Here is a 27,707-nt window from a genome sequence, read left to right as displayed (position 1 = left end):
GTTGATGTATTTCCTTCCTTGGAATTGATTACTTCTCCTTAATCCCCTGTTTTACAAAAAGGTTTTTCTTATTCTTAGCTTTGCTCTAGAAAAACAAAATGTTTTGTTTTGACAAAAGATTATGCTTCAAGTGGGTGGGATGTTTTCAAAAATAAAACTTGATGGTGGATCCATCATGGCCGTGATGGGTTCAACATCGGAAAAGATGTACCTCTGCCATGTACCAAACTTTGGGTTTGAAATGATAAAGCTGAGACCGGGCGGGTGACTTGCACGAGAAGAGAGTCTCGGTGTAGTGTCTCCATCTGAGTCGATTAAGGACCTTGTCGATGTAGGTTTGATGATCGAGGACCCTTTAACTGGTCACATGCCTCATCATGGGTAAGCTTGGCCTCGGGCAGACTAATACCAGAATAAGATAACACGCAATGGGAGTGGAGAGATGGCGAGAGTAGCGTGTACCCTCCATGGCAAGAGGCTGGACGATGGTGTATCTGTGCTCTCGGTTGGCGTGAACCTGATCTGGTCTTAAGAACCCCGGTGGCGAGTTGACATATGCAAGGGTTAAGTGCTACATATGTCATGTGGTTGGAGATCCTCAGCTGAGTATTAATCGATTCGGATCACCGTTACTTCTCGGACATGAAGACTTGGTCACTGCCGTACACGTAGCATTCCAGTGAATAAGAAGGGTTGATAAGAAATTGGCTAGTATAGATCAAGTGCTTGAACTAGGCTAGAAAGAACTCTAGATACAGGTAACTTTACTTAACCTGACAATTAAAACTGGATTTTTAAGGATCCACTACTAGTAAGCATTTCTGCAAACAGAGTCTTTGATTCTCGATAAGCCTTACCTTGACTCCCTTAAAGCCAGCATATCCTTGAGAGTCTTTTATTTTTACGGGTAAGACTTATGAAAGTACACTTCGTACTCAGGGCTTTGTCCCATGTTGTTTTAGGTGAAGAAGCAGCAAATTTTTGTTGCTTTTGTTCAAAGGTGGTTCCTAAAGAGGAAAACCAAGACTGAAGCTGCGGGAGGAAGTGTCCTCCTATAAAACTTTTACTATTTATCGGGAGGGGTTTTTGCCTCCCAAGTTATGTAATAATATTACTCCAGCACTCTTATATTTGCTCTGGTCTGTAATAATACTACTATTTCTTACTTTAAAATAAAGTAAGTTATTGTAACTGCTTCCGCATTCTCGTACCTCTGATGTGTTGTAATATCTGTGTGACGAGTGAAGCGCTCTTGGGCAAGGTAAAGAATACAGATACCGAACTTGTCAAGTGATCAGGGGCACCTACAGGGTTGTCTGAGGTCCGTTGGACAAGGACAACTGTAGGTGGGCCTAATGACTTGGGAGGTTCTGTCACACCTAGACTAGTCTCATGCAGTGTACACTTGCATAAAACTAGTGCTAGGTATCTCACATATGACCACAAAAATATTGGAGTGAAAACAAATTTGAAAATCCCAAAAAGAAGGAAGTGTTGGGTCTCTAGGTGCACCGGATCGGTTCGGTGGCGCACCGGACTGAGTTCCCAAGGACCACTTCCTATGCCCGATCTAGAAATGGTAACCGGACCAGTCCGGTGGCACATCGGACCAGACTTGCAGAGAGCACTCCCTTGGGTACTAGCTAGCTTGGTACACCAGACCAGTCTAGTGTGGCCCTGCTAGCAGGCTGGACCTTTACTGTGTAACGACTAGTTATCAAAACTAGTCGTTGGGTGACATCACCCGGAGGTTCGATGGTGCACCGAACTAGTCTGTTGCGTCAGACGACTGTGCAGAAGAGTATCAACTAGTTTTTGGTGGGTGGGTATTTATACGCCCACGAGAAGGCCCTAGGGTTCGTTGCTGTTTGGTCCCAAATAGGTGGTGACCATCATAGAGGTGTTGCCCCACATTCAGGATAACCACTTTATTTGACCATACATCATCTAAAGGTGTCAAGTACCGCCAGGTGGTTCATTATAGTGTTTGGTGACCAAAAAGGCGCCAACAGTTAGGTCACCTCCAAAAGGATAAGTTGCATTGGAAAGTTCTGTTCATATTTGCAAAAATGGGGCCAAAATTGTGGTTGTGGCGTGTTGAGGTTCAACCTTGATATCGAATAATCTAGCTTAGGATCCATCGAAGGATAGGACTCTTGCTAGTATCATAACCTCTCGATGGGAGAATGAACCCATTATTAGTGGAAAGTGGAAGCATTTAGGCCTCTAGTTGGTTTTGATAATTATGACAATATAAGATTATTGTAACTAGCATATGTTTTCTAGCTATACGATAAGGTAAGTCGCATGATGTAGGAAAATGGGCTCAAAAGGTTTATATATCTCGATTGATGGATATCAACGTTCGACTAATTAAAAACGTTAAGGACCAGCTAGTTCTAAGTGTCAAAAGAGTTGTTGTACACTTAGGTAGCGTTTGGTTCTAGACTATGGTGGGATAGAGCACTCTGCTCCCAATTTGTAGTTGTTTGGATTGGTTTCAAATAGAACAGAGTGGCTCTAAAAAATAAAAAAAATATGCTCAAATGTTAAACCATCCGGCTCCCAAAATCTTCGGGATGGAGTCGTTCCATGGGATGGAGCCGATCCATCCCAATTGGCTCTGGAACCAAACACTACCTTAGTATAGCAATGGGACCTTTATTTTCTTTTATCCATACTATAAAGATGGGTATCAAATGGGTAACTTGACCTAGTCGAAGTCAATTAGGATATGGTGATATATATTTGGATAAAACTAGTGCTAGGTAACCCATTAGAGCTCATGAAAAGTTGAGTCAAAACCAAATAAAAAACACACAAAAATGGAGTTTTACAAAACTCTGTAGCACATACAAGTATGGTGTACACCGGATATGGCTCACCGAGAAGTGCACATTCAGCCATGTACAGATATAGGCACCAGATATGTTCGGTGTGGTACCGGATGCCACACCAGACAAGGCACATAGAGAGGTTGTTTTTGTGCACTTTTGGCCCCAGTACTCACCATATGTGCCATCGGGCAGGGCCCTAGTGAGTATGTTTTATACTCTTCTGGTATTGTATTTGAAAGCATCTAGGCACCTAGTTGGTTTTAGTGATTAATGACAACATAAGATTATTGTGACTAACATATGTTTTGTAGATTATACGATAAGTTAATTCACAATGCAGAAATTGGGCTTCAACAAGTGAAAACACCTCGAAAGATGAACATTGATGAAATGGCTAAGGAAGGACACAAAAGGGTCATTGTATCCTAGTTCTAAGTGTCGAAGGAGTCATTGGACACTTAGTTTAGTGATAGGGCTTTTATTTGCTTTTAGTCGTACTACAAAGGGGGGTTTTGGATGAATAACTTGACCTAGACTAGTCTCGTGCAGTGTACATTTGCATAAAACTGGTGCTAGGTATCTCACATAGGACCACAAAAATATTGGAGTGAAAACAAATTTGAATATCCCAAAAAGAAGGAAGTGTTGGGTCTCTAGGTGCACCGGATCGGTTCGGTGGCGCACCGGACCGAGTTCCCAAAGACCACTTCCTATGCCCGATCTGGAAATGGTCACGGGACCAGTCCGGTGGCACATCGGACCGGACTTCCATAGAGCACTCCCTTGGGTACTGGCTGGCTTGGCACACCGGACCAGTCCAATGTGGCCCCGCAGGCAGGCCGGACCTTTACTATGTAACGACTAGTTATCAAAACTAGTCGTTCGGTGACGTCACCTGGAGGTTCGATGGTGCACCGAACTAGTCTGTTGCGTTAGGCGACTATGCAGAACAGTAACAACTAGTTTTTGGTGGGTGGGTATTTATATGCCCTACAACAACCTCATTCAATGTATTTGTCGGAGGTAATCTCAAGCCGGGTGGCGGAATGCACTTGTATAATCCTAAGAATGAGGGGTTGCCTAGGGTTTACCTGTGGAGACGAAAGAACATAAGGGTTTAGAGTGGTTTGGGCCGCCAGAGCGTAATACCTTACGTCCACCGTGAGTTGTATTGGTGAGGGTGTAGCTGAACTTGTCCATTGTAGCGTGTGTGCTCTCCCTAGTCCAAGGGAGGCACGTACAAGAGAGCTGAGCTTCGACAAGTGGGTCCAAGCAATTCGATATTAAATATATACTACATGGAGCAGTAAGTGCAACAGAGGACAAAGATCCCTTCTTCGGTCGCCGTGCAGATAACCTAGACAGGCGTGTCTTGCGCCCTAATTGTCGACTTGTGTCTACCATGGAGTGTACCTGGTATGATAACGCATGTAGGGGCCGGGCATGATGACATGCACAAGCGTTAATGCGGTGAGAGTGTGTGTGTTGCTCGAGCCAACATCTTCTCATGATGACGCCGCCCTCGTGCACAGCACCAAGACACAATCGTCTGTCAGGGTGTCAAGCGGCTCATTGTACAAGCCCTATGTGCGGTACTGTCGAGCAACTGTGCGCCTCAGTAACGTGCGGAGCGGTCAGACGTGTCAACATCGTTTGACAAAAGCCTATGCATGCCCTGTGTGGACCAAGGGTGCATACTTCTAGACAAAAACTTGTGCATGCTCTCCTCCTCAAGAAATCCTTCAATTTGAGAGTTCTTGAACTCCATCCCGTTATCGCTCCTAATCTTCTTGATTCTCAATCCGAACTCATTTTGCGCCCGTCTAAAGAATTTCTTAAAAGTCTCTTGGGTTTGTGATTTTTCCTGCAAAAAGAACACCGAAGTAAAGCGAGAATAGTCATCCACAATCACAAGACAATACTTACTCCCGCTGATGCTTATGTAAGCAATCAGGCCGAATAGATCCATGTGGATGAACTCCAACCCGCTTCCCTACTTGGCATGCACTACAAGTTCTGTCTTTTTCAAAGTGACCATTGGTTAGTCCTAAAATGTATTCCCATTTTAGAAGTTAGTGAAGATTCTTCATCCTAACATGGGCAAGTCAGATGCCATAACCAACCCATGCTAGTTTTAGCAATCAAGCAAGTGTCTAGTTCATATTGTTATCAATGAAATCAACTAAATATAATTTTCCATTTAACACACCCTTGAAGCCTAATGAATCATCACTTTTTCTAAAAACAGTAACATCAATATCAGTAAATAAACAATTGTAGCCCATTTTGCATAATTGAGATACAGAAAGCAGATTGTATCCTAAAGATTCTACAAGAAAAAACATTAGAAATAGAATGGTCAGGAGATATAACAATTTTACCCAATCTTTTGACCAAACATTGATTCCCATCCTCGAATGTGATTGCTCTTTGGGGATCATCATTTTTCTTATATGAGGAGAACATCTTCTTCTCCCCTATCATGTGGTTTGTGTACTCGCTGTCGATTATCCAACTTGTTCCTTCGGATGCATAAACCTACAACACAGATTTAGCACTTGTTCTTAGGTACCCAAACAACCTTGGTTCCTTTCACATTAGAAACAAGCACCTTGGGTACCCAAACACAAGTCTTTGGACTCTTGTGCCTCCCCCAACATATTTATCAACTATTTATGCCAGATTTGTTAGTGAGAACAAAAGATGCAACAAAAGTTTTAAATTAAATACTAGGTTCATTTGATACATCAACAACTTTTTTTAGGCATTTTAACTTGAGTTGTATGCCTAGAGCTAGAAGCCTCATTCTTGAAAATATAAACATGATGAGCAACAAAATGATATTTCTTTGCATGAATTCTTCTAATCTTATACTTAGGATAGTTCTCAGGATTTAAAATGTAGCCTTATCTATCTTGCATCATGGGAGCCTTGCCCTTAACAAAGTTGGAAATCATGTTTCGATGGGCATTAAGTTTAATGTTGTCTTGGCTCTCAGGTTGGAAGCCAATACCATCCTTAATGCCAGGGCATCTCCAATTGTAAAGCATGCTACGAGCAAATTTAAGTTTCTCATTTTCACAGTCATGCTCGGCAATTTTAGCATTCAACTTAGATATGTGATCATTTTGTTCTTTAACCAAAGCAAGGTGATCATTCATAGCATTAACATCAACATCACTACATCTAGTGCAAATAGTAACATGCTCAACGGTAGATATAGGTACATGGCAAGCATTCATGTCTTCAATCTTAGCAATTAAACTAGCATTTTAGATTTAAGACAAGAAATTGAATCATTGCTAGCTTTTAGCTCTTTAGTCAAGTTTTTGCATTTTTCAACTTTAAGAGCAAAAGCATCTTTTAGCTTAACAATTTTTTTGTTCTCCTTAACGAGTATAGCTTCTTGGCATTCCAAGACTTCATCCTTCTCGGGTTTTATCAATTCATTGATTTTCTATTTTTGTTCTATTGTGAGATTTGCAAAAAGATAAGGCAAATCATCATTCTTTTCATTAGAGCTACCCTCATCATCGGAAGTAGTATATTTGGGGTGTATCTAGTGTACACCTTTTTCTTCTTGTACTCCTTGGCCATGAGACACTTGTGGCCAACGTTGGGGAAGAGAAGTCCCTTGTTTATGGTGATGTTGGCGGCGTTCTCGTCGAAGGAGGAGTTATTGGAGCTCTCATCGGAGTCCCATCCTTTCCCATGTGTGCCTCGTCACCTTTCTTCTTGTGGTAATACTTCTTCTCCATCTTCTTATTCCCCTTCTTTTCGTCTTCCCTGTCACTATAACTTGCATATGGACATTTAGAAATATAATGACAAGACTAACCACACCTGTAGCAAACCCTCTTAGAGTGGGGTTTGTACTCCTTCCCCTTCCTTTGCTTGAGGATTTGCCGGAAGCTCTTAATGATAAGAGTGTCAAGCTTGGAGGCATCAATTGAGAGTGTTTTGGTTGGCGTGGGCTCCTCCTTCTCTTCCATTGCCTTGAACGCAACGAGTTGCAGCTCGCGTGTGGAGGTGTCATCTTCCTCCAAGTTCATAATATGTTTGGAGTCTTTGACCATAAGTTCAAAGCTCGCAAACTTTCCAATCACCTCCTCGGGAGACATTTGCTCATATCTAGGATTCTCACGGATTAATTGCACTTGAGTGGGGTAACAAAAAACAAGAGATCTTAGAATAACCTTGACCATTTCATGGTCATCCCACTTGGTGCTCCCGAGGTTGCGGACTTGGTCCACCATGGTCTTGAGCCAGTTGTACATGGCTTGTGGCTCTTCTCCCTTGTTGAGGACAAACCGACCAACTTCACCCTTGATTGTTTCCCGCTTGGTCATCTTGGTGACTTTGTCCCCTTCATGTGTCGTCTTGAGGACGTCCCAAATTTCTTTGACACTCTTCAACCCTTGCATCTTGTTATACTCCTCCCTACACAAGGAAGCGAGGAGTATGGTGGAGGCTTGGGAGTTTAAGTGCCTCACTTGGGCGGCCTCATCAGAGTCATATTCCTCATCGCCCATCTGTGGTGCCTATGCTCCAAACTCAACAACATTCCAAATGCTTTCATGGAGTGAGGTTAGATGGTGCCTCATTTTGTCACTCCACAAAATAATCTTCACCATCAAAATATGGTGGTTTGCCTAAGGGATTGGAAACTAATGGAGCATGTTTAGGAATACAAGGATAGCGAAGAGGAATATCACTATACTTCTAGCGCTCTTGGTGCTTTGAGGATGTCAACTCGGTGTTGGAGGTCGAGGGGTAGATGAATCGATCTCGTAGTACACCACCTTCTTCATCTTCTTTTTTCTTCTTGTTGCCCTTCTTTTTGTGTGACTTGATAGAGCCAGAGGATTCCTCCTTGTCCTCCTTTGATGAGATCCTGTCCTCATGCTTCTTTCCCAAAGCCTTGGGCTTTTCCTTAGTGGGCACCTATTTTTTGGTGTGTTCACTCAACAACACTTCGAGTTGTTAGACTCTAATGAAGTGTCAGGCTCTGATATCGAAGTCGCCTAGAGGGGGTGAAAAGGCAAAACCTAAATATTATAAATTTGAACACAAACATTGCCCTAGATTAGTTTTAGAATGAGTATAAATGTAATCGGAGTACGGAAGAGAGTTCTTCTTGCTATGAGTTGCTCAATCAATGCGGATAACTTTGGGAGCTAACTCAAAAGGATAAGCAAGATAACTTTAGAGAGGGAAGAGGAAGAATCACATCGTAGAGTAATGATCAACACAAATGAACTTGACGATAGGTTTCCCAAGGTTCGGAAGAACCTACTCCCCATTTAGGAGGACATGTAGGTTGGGTCTCTTTCAACCCTTTCCCTCTCTCAAACGATCACTGGGACCGATTGAGCTTGCTTTACTATCTCATGGACACCAAGTCCCGCAAGGGCTTCCACACAAAGAATTGCAGCCTCTTGCCTCACTTTATCAATAGAATAAGAGCGAGAGAGAAGAGAACAATCAAAGCTCAAATGATCACAAGACCTTGCAACACTCAAATGTGCTAACCGCTATGACTCTCAAACATAAATCGATCAAATGTGGCATGGGAATGGCTTTGAATGTGTGGAGATGTTGCACTTAATGTTTGGAAGGTTGGGAGGGGTCTTGTGTCTTCAATGTGCTAATTGGTGGGTATTTATAGCCCTCAACCACTCAAATAACTGTTGGAGAGTGAGCAGTTCACAATAATTCACACCAGACCGGGTTCATGCCTCGGACGGTGAATAGTACAGGTCTGGTGCGCCATTCAGTGCAGAGCTGAAAATTCGTGAAGTCTTTGTTCTCAAACCGGACGGTCCGGTGCGCCACCGGACCGATCCGGTGAACCCCAGTGCACCAAATAGCAAAGCAGATATTCTTATTTTCTTCAAATATTTTTGGCTATCTTTGAGGGTGTTCCTATGACTTAGACAAATATATGTGCTTACAATCCAACTAGTCTAAGTTATGGTTTTTGAACTTTTACTCTCTCCAACTTAGTAATTTGATTTAGCTAAAACTTACTCCAAAAGGTTGACTTCGTAAAGATGAGCTTTCCAACCTCCTTAGGGCTTGTTCGTTTTGCTCTCAATCCATGTGGATTGAGTGGGATTGGATCGGTTTCAATCCCAAACAAGTCAAAATCTTTCACAATTTTTTCCAATCCCATCCAATCCACATAGGATAGGAATAACCGAACAAGCCCTTAGATGTGTCAAAAAGGTTCCTAGGGGTATATGCAACTTGTCCAAGATGTGAAACTATTCTTTATATTTTCCAAGTTTTACCCCTCTGGTTGGTTTTGAGCTATTTCTGTCTTAGAACTGAGTTGAGTGGCTATGCACCTGTGAATCATAGATTAGGAAAATAAGTTAGTTCATAAGGTTGTGATGGTCATCAAGCACCAAAATTAATTAGAGAATATGGTAAACATCATTTCCCTTTCAAAATGCCATTGGCGCCACGACGGTAAAGATTCTCCTCCATCATCATGTAGCGTTTAGCCAACTGCACTATGCGTTGAGCGGACACATCTTCAGGAAGGATGTTGTCTTTTAGGTAGTCCCGGATCTCGGAGATCCATGCATCGGGACTATCCTGAGCAACTGGGTTGTGATGCTAAGAGATCTCCAAGATCCTCAATAGCACACACAACCCTTGGTAGACTCCACGAATGGAGCGCCACCGGGACCGCTAGCTTGAAGGTGCTAGTCAGACCCCCTTCGCTCAGTTCAGGAGGCTTGGCAGATGGTCTTATCAGCCATCTTTCAAAAATGCCCTCGGGCACGGAAGCCCAAGTTGATGTCCTTGTAGAGAGTTCATCTGCTGCTGAGTTCTTAGCACGAGGAACATGTTGCAGTTCCAAGGCATAGAAATCATTCTCCAGCTTCATCACATGGATGAGGTATGCTGCGAGCTGTGGTTCATTGCAGCTACACTCCCACTAGACCTGCTTGATGATCAGCTAGGAGTCCTCCTTCACCAGGAGCCGTCGGACCCCTAGGGATAGGGTTGTGACAAGCCGAAGATCAAGGCTTCATATTCTGTCATGTTGTTAGTGGCCTTGAACTCAAGGTGCGCCATATACTTCACTTGATCTTTCCATGGGTCGATGGGGACCACTCCAGCCCTAGCCCCTGTTTGCGGGTGGGCCTGTTGAAGAATAGAGTTCAGTGGGGCTTAGTGAAGACTAGAGCTTTGGCCTCTAGCTCCGAGGGCCGCGTCAGAATCTGGACCCCTGGTGAAGTTAGTCAGGACCAGGCTTTTGACCGCATGGCGAGGTTGAAAATCCAGTGAGAACTCAACGAGCTTCGCTACCCACTTGGCGATATTGCCCATGGCGTTGGGGTTGTGGAGGATTTCTCTCAACGGATAAGAGGTCACCACCACAACCTTATGGGCCTAAAAATAAAGATGCAGTTTCCTAGACATAATAAGTATGGCATAAATAAGCTTATGCATCTTGATGTACCTAGCCTTTGACTCGTGGAGGACTTCGTTGACATAGTAGACCAGCTTCTGGATGGTCTAGATCCTAGCAGCTAATCCGGGCTCGGCCTCCTCCATCATTCCGGCTTCCTGTGCTACGAGTCCTTCAGCCCCATTAATTCATGCCCTGTGAAGGAACCTCCCAAGTCATTAGGCCCACCTACAGTTGTCCTTGTCCAACGGACCTCAGACAACCCTGTAGGTGCCCCTGAATCACTTGACAAGTTCGGTATCTGCTTTTCTTACCTTTCCCAAGAGCGTTTCACCCGTCACGCAGACATTACAAGCATCGGAGTTACGAGAATGCGGAAGCAATTACATTAACTTAACTTTATTTAAAAGTAAGATAGAGTTGAATATTTACAGACAAGAATATAACCTATGAGTGCAGAGTAATATTATTACACACCAAGGGAGGCAAAAACCCCTCCCGATAAGTATCAAACAAAAGTTTTTATGGAGGATCCTTTCCTCCCGCAACTTCATTCCTGGTGCTCTTCCTTTGGTACCACCTTAGAACAGAAGCAACAAAAGTTTGTCGCTTCTTCACCTAAAAACAATGAGGAATAAAACCCTGAGTATGGAATTACTCAGCAAGTCTTACCCGACTAAAGAAAAGACTCTCAAGGGTATGTTGGCTTAAGGGAGTCAAGGTAAGGCTTATCAATAATCAATGACTCTGTTTGCAGAAATGCTTACTAAAGTGGATCCTTAAAAATCCAATTTTAATTTGTCAGGTTGAGTAAGATTACCTGCAACTAGAGTTCTTTCTACCCTAGTTCAAACACTTGACCTGCACTAGCCAATTTCTTAACAACCCTTAATCTTTACTGGAGTTCTACGTATAGGGCAGTGACCAAGTCTTCATAACCGCGAAGGTACGGCGATCCGAATCGATTATACTCAGCTGAGGATCTCCAATCACACGACATATGTAGCACTTAACCCTTGCATATGTCAACCCGCCACCGGGGTTCTTAAGACCAGATCAGGTTCACGTCAACCGAGAGCACAGATACACCACCGTCCAGCCTCTTGCCACGGAGGGTACACGCTACTCTCGCCATCGCTCCACTCCCATTGCGTGTTATCTTATTCTAGCCTTAGTCTGCCCGAGGCAAAGCTTACCCATGACGAGGCATGTGACCAGTTAAATGGTCCTCAGTCAGCAGGCCTACATCGACATGGTCCTTAATCGACTCAGACAGAGACACTACACCGAGACTCCTTTCTCGTGCAAGTCACCCGCCCGGTCTCAGCTTAATCATTTCAACCCAAAGTTTGGTACCTGGCAGAGGTACATCTTTTCCGATGTTGAACCCATCAAGGCCTTGATGGATCCATCATCAAGTTTTATTTTCGAAAACATCCCACCCACTTTGCCACATCATCTTTTGTAAAAACAAAACATTTTGTTTTTCTAAAGCAAGGCTAAGCATCAAAAATCTTTTGTAAAATGGGTGATCAAGGAATGTAATCAAATTCAAGGAAGGTAATGCAGGAATTGTTTTAGCAATCAACTCATATCACCTAATGCATCAAGCAAGTGAAAAAGATTTTTAAAACACAAGGAGGTGGCAAATGCACCGGGGCTTGCCTTCGTTTATAGGTGAGTTAGGCTCGGATCCGCAGATGTCAAAGTAAAAACAATTTCCTGCCTGATGTTCCGCAGGTGGTGGTGGTGAAGTCTTCTCTTCTTCTACTTCAACTTCTTCCTCGTTTTCTAAATATAACCATATATATATATAAGAATGAATGCCATGTAGTGCTCATGAAAGTGCAAGAATAGTAGAAGTTTATTTCTAAGGTCTTGAATGCAACTTTCCTTCACGGTTTTCCGGGAAACTAGGTTTTCCGGAGTCAGTAAAGGAATTCAAAGGGCAGGGGTAGGGTTTTGGGTTCTAAGCATCAAACAAGGTCCAAATCAAACCAAATTCTACCCAAGGTTTATAAATAATTTTTTGAGCTCATATAAAAAGTTTGGGGATTTTTGGAATTATTATTGATTTTCTAAAAATCTAGAACCAATGTTTTAGGCTATTTTAAATGCTCCAAATTTCCCTATTTGATCTAAAAATCCGAAACCTATTTTTATAAAATACTATGGAAAATTAGGAATCTAGCAAAATTGGTTTGACATTTTTACCATTTTTCTACCATTTTCTAAAATTGTTTTAGTTCTAGTGGAAAAAGAAAAAGAAAATCTGTGAATAGTATCGGGCCAAAAGCAGCCCGAGCGGCCCAGCCTGCATAGGAAACAGGGGTGCGCCCACACGCGCCCGCGCGGGCGCGACGACTTTGCAGAAATTCCCCTGATAACCTGAAGAATGTGCGAAGAACCCTCGGCCACTATTTAATGTCTCGCTGAGAGCTTACACAAAGGTCCCTGGACTTTCTTTTCTTCTCCAACAAGCTCCCTGTCTGCGGCGCGCTCACCGATCATCCCCGATGCGGCCTATACTGGCCATGGCCGGCGATGGCTGCCAAGTCTAGCTATCGGGGAGGCATAACCGACCTAAGGTGACTCAAGAACACTCACTAATCTTAGCTTGAATAATTTGGGAATGGTCTGGCCATGTGCATGGCGGAGACCGTGATCACGAGCTCGCGTTCCCGCTTAACCATGGCCGAATTGAGCTAACGGTTGCGACGACAAGCTTCACAAGCATGCAGAGCTACTAAAACAACGCTTGAATTGGACAGAGTCTTACCAGAGCGGGCTAGCCACGGACGAGCTGTTCTCGGCGGCGCGGCGGACCGATTTGGGGAAAATGGCGTCGCGGCGTGCTCAGGTGGAATTGAGGACGGAGCTTGGGGCTACACGGCCGCAAGAGGTTCTAGTTTTACTGCGCACAATCAATTTGAGAGGAGGGGGCAGAGTCAGCGCGAATTTGGCTTCGATGCAACCCACGGTGTGTGTGATGGTCGTGCCTCGCCGGGAATCACAGGGCTATTTATAGTCGCGGCGGTCCGGCGATCACCTCACGGCCATGTATAGCATCACGAGCGCATGCCGACCACGTCGGTAGGAGACACATTGAGGGAGATCATGGCATGAGTGCCACCGCAGCAAAATTTACTGGTCACGGTGGCCGCCGGTGAGGACTCCGGTTGGACTCGGGGAATGACGCCACGTACGAGTTATCCACCCCCGGCGTTATCCACTCCATACCGCACACAAATCAGGACGGCGGCGACACGAATCGTGGCGGGGATCGTCGGCGGTGAGATGCGCTGGCGGTCTGATCTTGTTCAGGCACTGTACCATGGTAAACTCCATTCAGTTGGACTGACACCCAGATTTGCAGAGCAGAAATCTCCCTTTCCCATGTAATGACTTGACAATCTGTCTTTAAAGAAGTTGTAGCTCTATTATTCAGCTTTAATCTTGTTATAGTAATCATAACCAGATAATGACTGGATCATGACCAAATTTAAGCTCAAATATGGCTTCATTACACTGTCATACCAGAATTCAGTCCCAGATAGCCTGACAGCCCAACTTTGAGTACATTTTTCTCCAATTTCTTCATAACAACCATGCTTACACTCTTAAGCAAAGTTGTTCCCCTTTCATAGAGCTACAAAGTTGATGTGGTGACCTAGGGCAAAATCCCTTTTGTTTGAAAGTTACAAGGTCACAAAGATGAGCTCAAAACACTGAATTTCAGACTTAGCTTTAGAACACAAATAGGGTCCTTTTGCAAATAGGTCCAAAATTCAGGGTTTAGCTTGCAAATCTTCATGATTGTGAACCATATGACTTAAGATACTTTACTTTGATAGTTTTTGCACTTTAGTCCAAAGGTGCACTAATTTTACACTTAGGCCCCTAGGGTTTGGATTTAGGGTTTTCGAGGGTCCTTTTAGGGTTTTTGGTATTTCAAGGGTGTGAATGTAATGTAAGTCCCTTCTTAGTAACATTTTATGACTATTTTTCTTAAGCTTAGGGTTTTCTCTATTTGGGTTTTGTTTTACCCTTCAAATCCCCATTTAGGGTTAAGTACCCTACACCAGGGTCTTATTTGCAAAATGCCATAACAATACAACTTGTTTGAAATTTTTACCTAGTGAATGCATCCTAGGTGTATCAAACATATGAAATTCTAATGCTGATGATGTCATGCTCAAATTTTAGTAACAGTAACATCAGGGGTGTTACATCCTTCCCCCCATAAAAGAATCTCGCCCCGAGATTAAAAGTCCTAGGGTAAGTAATGGAAAAGGAAACACATCATACTTTTATTTCCTTATTTCTGGTACAAAGCAGGGGTGGTTTGGGGATTTACTCCTTTATTACAGCAACTATACACACTTTACAAATTACATGAGGCCAAAAAGCCTGGGAAATTCTTGTCTAGAAAGTCTTGAGTTTCCCATGTAGCCTCATCTTCGGAATGTTGGTTCCACTGTATCTTGTAAAATTTGAGAGTTTTCCTTCGGGTAATCCTGTCCTTTTGATCCAAGACTCAAATAGGGTGCTTTGAATATGTCAAGTCTGGTTCAAGGACAACATCTGTCACTTCAATGGTTCGATCTGGAACCCGAAGACACTTTTTCAACTGAGACACGTGAAACACATTATGTACGGCAGACAAGGTTTCGGGTAGTTGAAGTCAGTATGCCACTGGTCCACATTGCTCAAGTATAGGGAAAGGACCAATGTACCAGGGTGCAAGCTTCCCTTTAATCCAGAAACGTGATACCCCCTTCATCGGGGAGACCTTCAGATAAACATAATCTCCAACCAGAAAATACAAAGGCATTCGTCGTTTGTCCGCATAACTCTTCTGACGAGCTTGAGCTTTCTTCAAATTATGAATTATTCGCTGAACTTTTTCTTCAGGCTCTTTCACCATATCAGGCCTGAAGAAGTACCTTTCACCTGGTTCAGACCAATTTAACGGAGTACGACATCGTCGTCCATATAAGGCTTCAAAAGGTGCCATTTTGATGCTTTCTTGATAGCTATTATTGTATGAGAACTCCGCTAATAGTAAACAATCACCCCATTTCTGTGGGAACTCTAGAACACATGCCCGCAACATATCTTCAAGTATCTGATTGACCCTCTCAGTCTGCCCACTTGTTTGAGGATGATAGGCCGAACTATGGAGCAACTTAGTACCCAAGGATTTGTGAAGTGCTTCCCAAAACTTGGCTACAAATTGAGGTCCACGATTCGACACTATAGTCTTTGGAACACCATGCAGACTAAGAATACGAGCAATGTACAATTGGGCATAGACAGTAACCGGGTGATCTGTCTTGACTGGCAGAAAATGAGCAATTTTCGTAAGCCGATCAATTATAACCCATATAGAATCATACCCTTTTGCAGTCCTGGGCAATCCCACAATGAAGTCCATGCTTATATCTTCCCATTTCCATGTTGGTATTGGTAAAGATTGTAATGGACCTGTAGTCTTCATATGTATGGCCTTGACACGTTTACAAGTGTCACATCTCGCCACATAGCGTGCGATTTCAATCTTTATCTTTGCCCACCAATAGAGACGATGTCAGCCAGAAGAACACATAAGGTTCCATGTGTGCAATTTGCTTCTTATGATGGCACTGTACTATCTGAGTCTGTTGGGCGAGCTGCAATTACACAATTTTACCCAAACAGAATCAGATGCACCATCTTGGGTAAAACACTCAGAAAGAGGTTTACCAACAAGTGGTTACAGTAAGTTCATAGCACACGAGACGGGTGTGATTGTCGAATAACATCACAGTCAACTCGTGTTAGCCAGGGAATCCAAGTCCACGAAAGGTGATATAGATTCAAGAAAATCACCAGCGGAGGGATCTGTAGATGCGGACTTTGCAACCAGTCCATTTTATCCAGCACTAGTCATGGATCGGCATGATCACACACGCGGGAAAAGCACACGTGAGGCGGTCAAGGCGTGACTAGAGCGATAATTAGGTGGTTACTGGTCGACTTAACTTGATTTTGGTAAGTACTTTCTTTAGGGTGGGTTGAACCAAAGTGAGTTTAGACAACTCGATAAAACGATCTCTAAACTCAGCCTTTGTTCATTGGGCAATTACAAGTTAGTCAAAACCAACTTGTTGAACTACTTTTGACATTAAGCAAATCATCTCAGTGCCATTGGTAAGCCAAGGGTTGAGAGTTCACTCTACTAGCAAAAGGTCATACATTTGGGTAGAAATCCATTTGGTCAAGTTGTTCATCCGTTTCTTCTATACGAGATGAATTATCCACCTAGTTAGGGAATACATGGATTAAATAAGAGAGCGAATGAACAAACTCCTGCATCTCAGCAGCAGGGAAAACAGATCTCCATTTTGAGAGCTAATCAGTTGTCTCTCAACACTAAAAAGCTTCAAGGCTTCACCTTTACACAAAGGATGTAAAGGGAACTTGTATGAGTAGTCACTACCAAGATCAAAAGAAATAAGACCACACATGAAAGTGGTATGCCCTTTTGATCCAACGGAAATGACAGATGTTGCTTGATCTCTTCACAAACAACATAGAAATTGTTTCAAGGAAAGGTCAATGGAAGATAACACATCAGTGTAATTCCATAATGGATTATGACTAGAGACCTCGTACCGGCATGCGCCAAGCAGCAAAATCATGTGTGCACATTCACAGGAGGCTCTCAGTTTCATCGCGGTGCCATCGGTTTTAGTCATAACACCATTGCCAGACGTAACCAATAAGAAATCTCGCGTGACACTAATGGATTGGGCAAGGGTGATAATATACAAAGAGATACTCCACCAGTAAAGATGGTTACAAGTAGAGAGCCAAATAGATCATGGCCTGATGAAATGAACAAGGCATGGCCATAACCTAAACTTGATGAAAGAAGTACGATGGGAGACTATTAATGCAGCCCCAAGCATATTTCTATGCCCATCATAGAGATCACAAGGTCAAGGATTAGTATCTGATTAGATACATAGGGAAAACAAGGTTAAGTTGGTATGCCTTAGATAGGTATGGGGAATTCAAAGGCGTCAAGAAGATGATCAGGCATAACTTTCTTCATGTCTTGGAGCAAGTTGATGATGTGGCACACCAATTGGGCCAGTATGCTTGCGCGCAGTTCCCCTCGTGCGCGACGGCATTTTTCTAAGGGGGAAAATTTTATTAGCATAGTTCTTAGCATGATGCATGTGTAATTACAGAATCAACCTTAGTTGATTCTCACCTTCTATATGTTGCACTCTTACTATCTGGTCTTTAAGATAAACTCTTCAGAAATACTTAGGTAAGAAGGGAAGAGATTTTCTAGATAAGTCTTTAGAAAATCCTTTTGAAGATGCCTCATAATATCTGCAGAGAAGGGCTTCGCTCCGATACCAGCTGTGACGGAACCTCCCAAGTCATTAGGCCCCACCTACAGTTGTCCTTGTCCAACGGACCTCATACAACCCTGTAGGTGCCCCTGAATCACTTGACAAGTTCAATATCTGCTTTTCTTACCTTTCCCAAGAGTGTTTCACCCGTCACGCAGACATTACAAGCATCGGAGTTACGAGAATGCGGAAGCAATTACATTAACTTACCTTTATTTAAAAGTAAGATAGAGTTGAATATTTACAGACCAGAATATAACAAATGAGTGCAGAGTAATATAATTACACACCAAGGGAGGCAAAAACCCCTCCCGATAAGTATCAAACAAAAGTTTTTATGGAGGATCCTTTCCTCCCACAACTTCATTCCTGGTGCTCTTCCTTTGGTACCACCTTACAACAGAAGCAACAAAAGTTTGTCGCTTCTTCACCTAAAAACAACGGGGAATAAAACCCTGAGTATGGAATTACTCAGCAAGTCTTACCCGACTAAAGAAAAGACTCTCAAGGGTATGCTGGCTTAAGAGAGTCAAGGTAAGGCTTATCAATAATCAGTGACTCTGTTTGCAGAAATGCTTACTAAAGTGGATCCTTAAAAATCCAATTTTAATTTGTCAGGTTAAGTAAGATTACCTGCAACTAGAGTTCTTTCTACCCTAGTTCAAACACTTGACCTGCACTAGCCAATTTCTTAACAACCCTTAATCTTTACTGGAGTTCTACGTATAGGGCAGTGACCAAGTCTTCATAACCGCGAAGGTACGGCGATCAGAATCGATTATACTCAACTGAGGATCCCCAATCACACGACATATGTAGCACTTAACCCTTGCATATGTCAACCCGCCACCGGGGTTCTTAAGACTAGATCAGGTTCACGTCAACCGAGAGCACAGATACACCACCGTCCAGCCTCTTGCCACGAGGGTACACGCTACTCTCGCCATCGCTCCACTCCCATTGCGTGTTATCTTATTCTGGCCTTAGTCTGCCCGAGGCAAAGCTTACCCATGACGAGGCATGTGACCAGTTAAAGGGTCCTCGGTCAGCAGGCCTACATCGACACAGTCCTTAATCGACTCAGACGGAGACACTACACCGAGACTCCTTTCTCGTGCAAGTCACCCGCCTGGTCTCAGCTTAATCATTTCAACCCAAAGTTTGGTACCTGGCAGAGGTATATCTTTTCCGATGTTGAACCCATCAAGGCCTTGATGGATCCATCATCAAGTTTTATTTTCGAAAACATCCCACCCACTTTGCCAAGTCATCTTTTGTAAAAACAAAACATTTTGTTTTTTCTAAAGCAAGGCTAAGCATAAAAAATCTTTTGTAAAACGGGTGATCAAGGAAGGTAATCAAATTCAAGGAAGGTAATGCAGGAATTGTTTTAGTAATCAACTCCTATCACCTAATGCATCAAGCAAGTGAAAAAGATTTTTAAAACACAAGGAGGTGGCAAATGCACCGGGGCTTGCCTTCGTTTATAGGTGAGTCAGGCTCGGATCCGTAGATGTCAAAGTAAAAACAATTTCCTGCCTGATGTTCCGCAGGTGGTGGTGGTGAAGTCTTCTCTTCTTCTACTTCAACTTCTTCCTCGTTTTCTAAATATAACCATATATATATAAGAATGAATGCCATGTAATGCTCATGAAAGTGCAAGAATAGTAGAAGTTTATTTCTAAGGTCTTGAATGCAACTTTCCTTCACGGTTTTCCGGGAAACTAGGTTTTCCGAAGTCAGTAAAGGAATTCAAAGGGCAGGGGGTAGGGTTTTGGGTTCTAAGCATCAAACAAGGTCCAAATCAAACCAAATTCTACCCAAGGCTTCTAAATAATGTTTTGAGCTCATATAAAAAGTTTGGGGATTTTTGGAATTATTATTGATTTTCTACAAATCCAGAACCAATATTTTAGGCTATTTTAAATGCTCCAAAATTCCCTATTTGATCTAAAAATCCTAAAACTATTTTTACAAAATACTATGGAAAATTAGGAATCTAGCAAAATTGGTTTGACATTTTTACCATTTTTTACCATTTTCTAAAATTGTTTAAGTTCTGGCGGAAAAAGAAAAAGAAAATTCGTGAATAGTACTGGGCCGAAAGCAGCCCGAGCGGCCCAGCCTGCACAGGAAACAGGGGTGCGCCCACGCGCGCCCGCGCGCGCGCGACGACTTTGCAGAAATTCCCCTGATAACTTGAAGAATGTGCGAAGAACCCTCGGCCACTATTTAATGTCTCACTGACAGCTTACACAAAGGTCCCTGGACTTTCTTTTCTTCTCCAACAAGCTCCCTGTCCACGGCGCGCTCAAAGATCATCCCCGATGCGTCCTGTACTGGCCATGGCCGGCGATGGCTGCCAAGTCTAGCTATCGGGGAGGCATAACCGACCTAAGGTGACTCAGGAACACTCACTAATCTTAGCTTGAATACTTTGGGAATGGTCTGGCCATGTGCACGGCGGAGACCGTGATCACGAGCTCACGTTCCCGCTTAACCATGGCCGAATTGAGCTAACGGTTGCCACGACAAGCTTCACAAGCATGCAGAGCTACTAAAACAACGCTTGAATTGGACAGAGTCTTACCAGAGCGGGCTAGCCACGGACAAGCTGTTCTCGGCGGCGCGACGGACCGATTTGGGGGAAAATGGCGTCGCGGCGTGCTCGGGTGGAATTGAGGACGGAGCTTGGGGCTACACGGCCGCAAGAGGTTCTAGTTTTACTGCGCACAATCAATTTGAGAGGAGGGGCAGAGACAGCGCGAATTTGGCTTCGATTCAACCCACGGTGTGTGTGATGGTCGTGCCTCGCCGGGAATCACAGGGCTATTTATAGCCGCGACGGTCCGGCGATCACCTCACGGCCACGGATAGCATCGCGAGCGCATGTCACACCCGGCTTTAAGGAACAAAGCCAGGTGCATCTCATACATGCGCCAAGAAGACAACATATATAATAACAGAGTGTATAGAGATAAATGTCACTATAACATCAGAGTATTTATTACATAGCGGAAGACTTATTACAAAATAAAATAATAAATATAAAATGAACTAAGGATCGTCGGCGCCAATGTCAACTGAGAAACGCCACCTAGATCAGATCAAACTCCTCGCTTTGTGGCTCCTCCTGAACCACATGTTCTTCTCCTGTGGGGGGGGGTGTGAGACAGCAAGAGTGAGCTCACATACGTTCATCGCTCAACAAGTCGTGGGGAATAATGTGACATGAACTCACCAAAGGTGGGAGCTCATGGAGTGTAAGGCTTATCAAAGAGAATGGTTAAAGCTGAGCATTGCTTTTAAGTAGTTGATCAAAATTTTATTAGCAATTACTAAGTGTAAGTAAATACCAAACCTTAAATAAAGTAATAGAACAAATTAATAATAAACCAATGCATATGCAAATGACAAAATTGAATTTAAGTTCCATAATTTAATCATCAGAGAGTCCTGAGCTGCTCATGACCGTGAGCTCGGCTAGTATACCAGTTTTACACTCTGCAGAGGTTGTACCCTTTACCCACAAGTCATGTTACCCATCTGCCAAGGGGTCGTGACTCCCATACACCTCTACCTAGGAAGCGCGGCAGGGCAACACTACGAGGCCTTTACAAAGTTCCACTAGCTTCCGAAAACCCGCTACAGTTTATAGGAAGCTCCAATGCAGGGTTCTTGCCTGACCGCCATCGCAGAAAAATCAACCAAGGACCTCCCTACACTGACCACTCCCCTACTGCCCTTGCCCCTTTCGGGTAAGGTAGTCTTCCACTAGCTTTCCTAATTAGTCAGCCAAGGGCGTCCCATTAAACCCTTGTGGTGGCACGTGTTTCTCAAGTTAAGCTCTATGTTCCAATTAACATTAATGATCTCGACATGAACATAAATAGAATAACAAAAGAATAATTGGAACATACATATAATAAATGATTATCCCAAAACCATGTAAAGCAATAGCAAACTACCCAAGTGATTCAGGGGTAAACAAGGTAATGAGATAAACAATCTAGGGTGACCTATCGGGTCCCATCAAAATTAACCTATGCATGAATAAGTGATATTAAAGAACATTATTGGGTAAAAAGTGGTCAAGGGCACAACTTGCCTTCAATGAGCTCCTGCTCAGCTACTTCAACCTGCTGCTCACCAGGATCGTCAGTCACGGGTTCTTCTACTCGCCACAATACAAACAAGCACAATGTATAGGGAAAATTAACATCACACCAAACATGTACACAAAATACACAGTAATAATATACATATTAAAATAAAATCCTAGGAACAGGAATCATAATTTTTGGAGTTATAGATTTTAAGATATGAATTTCTAAAGGTTTTATGTGTTTAAAATAGGTTAAGTGAGAATTAAATTTTCTTACTGTTTTCATGACAAAACAGACTCTAAGTGTTAGATAATAAAATTACAGAATTTTAGGAACTGGAATGAAGTAATTTGGACTAAAAATGGATTTTCTATGAATTATCAAAGTTCTAGCATATATTTTCACATTAAAAATCCTTTTATAATTCAATTTCTCGGGTTTTATAATACTCTGGACTAGGCCTCATTTTTTGCAAACTATAGGGGTCTCAGAGTAAGATTCTTAAGACACAGTGAATAGCCCTGTACGGACCGCGGGTGATTTCCCTAAAAACAGAGGGGCCTAATCGCTAAACCGACCCACCGAAGGGGTATCCTTCGAACCCGAGCCGCCCGATCGTCAACCGAGGGTCCTGATTAGATCAAGACCACACCCGAAATGGTATGTAATACTATGCGCTGGATTGGCATTCGACGGCTACCAGCGATCCCCACACTCATCTAATCCTGACCGACCAACCCGGGATCAACGGCCAGCACTTCATCGTTCCCAACGCACTGACCGTGCGCGGCGGCGCCGCCCAGCTAATCCTACGGATGTGAGCATGGCGGCGAACTACGGATCCGCGATTTGGCGAGCTATTCCGAACGCGGTGATGAGCAATCGGTAGTGGAGATTACGGCGAACTCAATGGGGGCAATCTTACCGGTGGTTGATCGGTGTAGAGAGCCGACGACGGGGTTTGGCAGCTGTAGCGGCCTCCGTCGAGCAATTACGGAGGTCCAGGGGCCCTTCTCGTCCAGCGATGCGATGAGCGGCTCCAGTGGTGTCAGGCGAAACTCCCTGCACACCAATTCGGCCACGGGTGGCGCGGTGGTCTGGGAACGAGTACGGCGGCTACTTTCTTTCGCAATGGCGCACGGTGGCAATGGGGAAAGGGAGAAGAAAGGAGGGGGTCGGTCCGCAGATATAGAAGGTGAGGATCACGACGCGCAGAGTTCGGTCAGGTCATGGGCCAGCGCAGATTGTGGCATGCGCGGTTGCGGCGGCTTAGCTCCGAACTCGGCGGAGGTAGGCGACGACGCGCGGGTTCCGCGCGCCAGAGATCGTGCTCGAGGTGGTCAACAGTTCTCGTGACACGCCCGGGGTCTTTGTACCCAGGTTGAGGGGGCAAATCTTGACCTGATCCTCCGATCAACGCGACGGCTGTTACAACTGCGCGCGCGATTCGTCGGCGGGTAAAGCGGCGGCGGCTTTGGAGACCCGTTTCACGCCCGCGACAATCAGGAGAAGATGACCCTGGCAACACGGGTCCACTTGTCTGCGACTGGTGCGCACGCGCGAAGTCTTCCTGGCCAGTAGGCCCACGTTGTCAGTGGAGCCAGCAGCGCAGGCCATGCTCCCGCCTGGGCTGCGCGGAGGGGTAATGCGAAACTGGGCCAAAAAGGGTAGCCACGACCCAGGTAGGCTTTATCCTTTTTCTTTTTTTATTTTCCTTTTCTTTTATCTTTTCCTTCTTTCCAAATTCAAACTTAAATTTAAATTCAAACTTTATGGCTCATTTGTACACCGACTAATTATTTAGTTTGATCATACCCACTGCGATGAAGTTGTTAAATTATAATTTTATTTATTGAATAATATTCCTTTCTCTCCTCTATTTTCATGGTTTTATTTTTAAGTTAGACTTTGAATTCTATGGATCCATTGATATGCTATTAATGATACATTTATTTTTTTAAGCACAAATGCACAATCAAATAAAAACTCACCATCATGCACAGATTGATTATGTGTTCATTGTTCTATTCATCCACTTTTAACTAGTGTTGATCACATGCAATAAATAGTAGAGGCCACAAACTATTGAGGTTATCTCTATTCTCTTTATTACACTTTTGAGTATTACAGCGCATGCCGACCACGTCGGTAGGAGACACAGTGAGGGAGATCACGGCATGAGTGCCACCGCGGCAAAATTTACTGGTCACGGTGGCCGCCGGTGAGGACTCCGGTTGGACTCGGGGAATGACGCCACGTACGAGTTATCCACCCCCGGCGTTATCCACTCCATACCGTGCACGAATCAGGACGGCGTCGGCACGAATCGCGGTGGGGATCATCGGCAGTGAGATGCGATGGCGGTCTGATCTTGTTCAGGCACTCTACCATGGTAAACTCCAATCAGTTGGACTGACAGCCAGATTTGCAGAGCAGAAATCTCCCTTTCCCATGTAATGACTTGACAATCTGTCTTTAAAGAAGTTGTAGCTCTATTATTCAGCTTTAATCTTGTTATAGTAATCATAACCAGATAATGACTGGATCATGATCAAATTTAAGCTCAAAGATGGCTTCATTACACTGTCATACCAGAATTCAGTCCTAGATAGCCTGACAGCCCAACTTTGAGTACATTTTCTCCAATTTCTTCATAACAACCATGCTTACACTCTTAAGCAAAGTTGTTCCCCTTTCATAGAGATACAAAGTTGATGTGGTGACCTAGGGCAAAATCCCTTTTGTTTGAAAGTTACAAGGTCACAAAGATGAGTTCAAAACACTGAATTTCAGACTTAGCTTTAGAACACAAATAGGGTCATTTTGCAAATAGGTCCAAAATTCAGGGTTTAGCTTGCAAATCTTCATGATTGTGAACCATATGACTTAATATACCTTACTTTGATTGTTTTTGCACTTTAGTCCAAAGGTGCACTAATTTTACACTTAGGCCCCTAGGGTTTGGATTTAGGGTTTTCCAGGGTCCTTTTTAGGGTTTTTGGTATTTCAAGGGTGTGAATGTAATGTAAGTCCCTTCTTAGTAACATTTTATGACTATTTTTCTTAAGCTTAGGGTTTTCTCTATTTGGGTTTTGTTTTACCCTTCAAATCCCCATTTAGGGTTAAGTACCCTACACCAGGGTCTTATTTGCAAAATGCCATAACAATACAACTTGTTTGAAATTTTTACCTAGTGAATGCATCCTAGGTGTATCAAACATATGAAATGCTAATGCTGATGATGTCATGCTCAAATTTTAGTAACAGTAACACCAGGGGTGTTACATGCCCTTCATTGGGTCAGGACCCACTCAGAACCCAGCTGCTAGGTCATCCGATGGCATCGTGATGGTCGGGCCACCACTTTCCTCTAAGGGACCACGGTGCCCCTTGAGGGAGCCACTTGGACCTCTTAGCTAGCAGCACCATATTGACCACTTATGTCGTTGCAGCAAGATAAAGAAATAGGGACTCACCTGGCTCGGGATCCACTAGCACTGGTAGGGAACTGAGATGCTGCTTCAAATCCTGGAAGGCTTGTTTAGCCTCTTCGGTCCAAGATTATGGACCGTACTTCCTCAATAGCTTGAAGTAGGGGTGTGCTCACTTGTCTAGACTGATATGAAGCGGCTAAGGGCAGCCAATATCTCATCAACTTGTGTACATCCTTAACGTGGGCAGGAGGCCTAATTGCCTCGATTGCCATGATCTTGTTTGGGTTTGCCTCAATGCCCCGGTGTGAAACTAAGAACCCCAGCAACTTCTTAGCCGAGACGCGAAAGACACACTTCTTAGGGTTCAGCTTCGTGCGCACAGTATGTCAAAGACTAGGGTCAAGCCTTCCACTAGGGTCGACCCCCCTAGTCTTGACTATGATGTCATCAACATACACCTCTACCATGTCCCTAATCAGGTCGCCGAACGTCTTACTTATGGCTCGCGCAAATGTTGGCAAGGCATTCTTCAGACCGTAAGGCATGATAACATAGCAATAAAGACCATCCACTGTTACAAAAGCAGTATGCTCCTATCCTCCATAGACATCTGAATCTGGTGGAACCCACAGTAAGCATCTAAGAAAGACAACAAGTCGCACCCAGAGGTGGAATCCACGATCTGATCTATACATGGAAGTGGATGCAGGTCCTTGGGAAATGCCTTATTTAAGCTGGTGTAGCTAATACACATCCAAAGCTTCTTGTTCGCCTTGGGACGGAGACTGAATTGGCCAACTACACGAGGTGGTGGACCTCCTCGATGAAGCCACCGTGCATCAACTTATGGACCTCTTCAAGGATGAAGTCCTGCCGCTCGATGGACTAATTTTGAGGCTTCTAACTCATCAGCTTAGATTCTAGGTGGATCTTTAGATGGTGCTCGATCACCTCCCTAGGGATCCCAGGCATCTATGACAATTCCCACGTGAACACATCCACATTTTAATGGAGGAAGGCGACGAGCGCACTTTCCTATTTCCCCCAAATTCCCCATGATGCGGGTGGTCTTAGAGTAGTGAGACCTGACCTGGATGGTCTTCACGGTGACGTCGTCTGCCCCGAACAGCTGCACCTTTGCAGGCACCCTAGTACGCGAGGTCGAGGGTTCCTCTCCCTCACCGTTCGAACGAGCAGCCACTACCGAGAGAATGTCTAGCTTCTCGATGGTTGTGAGAGTCGAGGTCCGGTCATGTCACACCCGGGTTTTAGGGGTCCAAAGCCCGGGCGCGAACATAATCACCAGGTGTGCTGGGACCAAGTCTCACACATATGATGAATCATGGCACAGGATCGAATGTCACATCTTTACTATATAATAGGAGTTTTATACAAAATAAATAAATAAATACATTATAAGAAGACAACGGTCCAGCAACCCAAAGTTGACTGGGAGACGACGACCTAGACCTCTCACGAACACATCTCAGCATCCTCCACGCGCCTCATCCTGTGGTACCTGTTCTTGACCTGTGGGGGTGTGAGACAGCAAGAGTGAGCTCACATACGTTCATCGCTCAACAAGTTGTGGGGAATAATGTGCATGAACTCGCCAAAGGTGGGAGCTCACGTGAAGTGTAAGGCTTACCAAAGAGGATGGTTAGAGCTGAGCATTGCTTTTAAAGTTGGTCAAAATTTTATTAGCAATTACTAAGTATAAGTAAATACCAACCCAATTAAGTAGTAGAACAAAAGTAATAACCTCACCTGCGATGCAATGCATATGACAAATTGGGTTTAAGTTCCATAATTTAATCATGTGAGTGTCCGAGCTGCTCATGACCGTGAGCACGGCTAGTATACCAGTTTTACACTCTACAGAGGTTGTGCATCTTTACCCACAAGTCATGTTACCCATCTGCCAAGAGACGACCAATCCCATACACCTCTACCGAGGAGGCGAGGCAGGGTAACACTACGAGGCCTTTACAAAGTTCCACTAGCTTCAGAAAACCCGCTACAGTTTATAGGAAGCTCCAATGCAGGAATCCCTCGCATGACCGCCATCGCAGCAAAATCATCCCAAGGCCTCCCTACACTGACCACTCCCCTACTGCCCTTGCCCCTTTCGGGTAAGGTAGTCTTCCACTAGCTTTCCTAGTTAGTTGGCCAAGGGCGTCCCATTAAACCCTTGTGGTAGCACTGTTTTCCCGGGTGGTTCTCCATGTTCTAATTAACATAATGATCTTATCATGAACAATAATTAACAAACTGATAACAAAGTATAATCATGAATAAAATGTATATCTATACCCAAAACCACATAAAGCAATAGCAGGTACTACCCAAAGATTCAGTGGTGAACAAGGTATAAAGATAGTCAAACTGGGGTAACCTATTGGGTCCCATCAAAATTAACCTATGCAGATCATTATGATTAATCAGAACATGAGTGGGTAAAAAGAAGTGATCAAGGGCACAACTTGCCTGTGACT

Source organism: Zea mays, chromosome 2, assembly GCF_902167145.1.
Source record: "Zea mays cultivar B73 chromosome 2, Zm-B73-REFERENCE-NAM-5.0, whole genome shotgun sequence".
NCBI lineage: Eukaryota > Viridiplantae > Streptophyta > Magnoliopsida > Poales > Poaceae > Zea > Zea mays.
Note: the sequence above shows the minus strand (reverse complement) of the source record.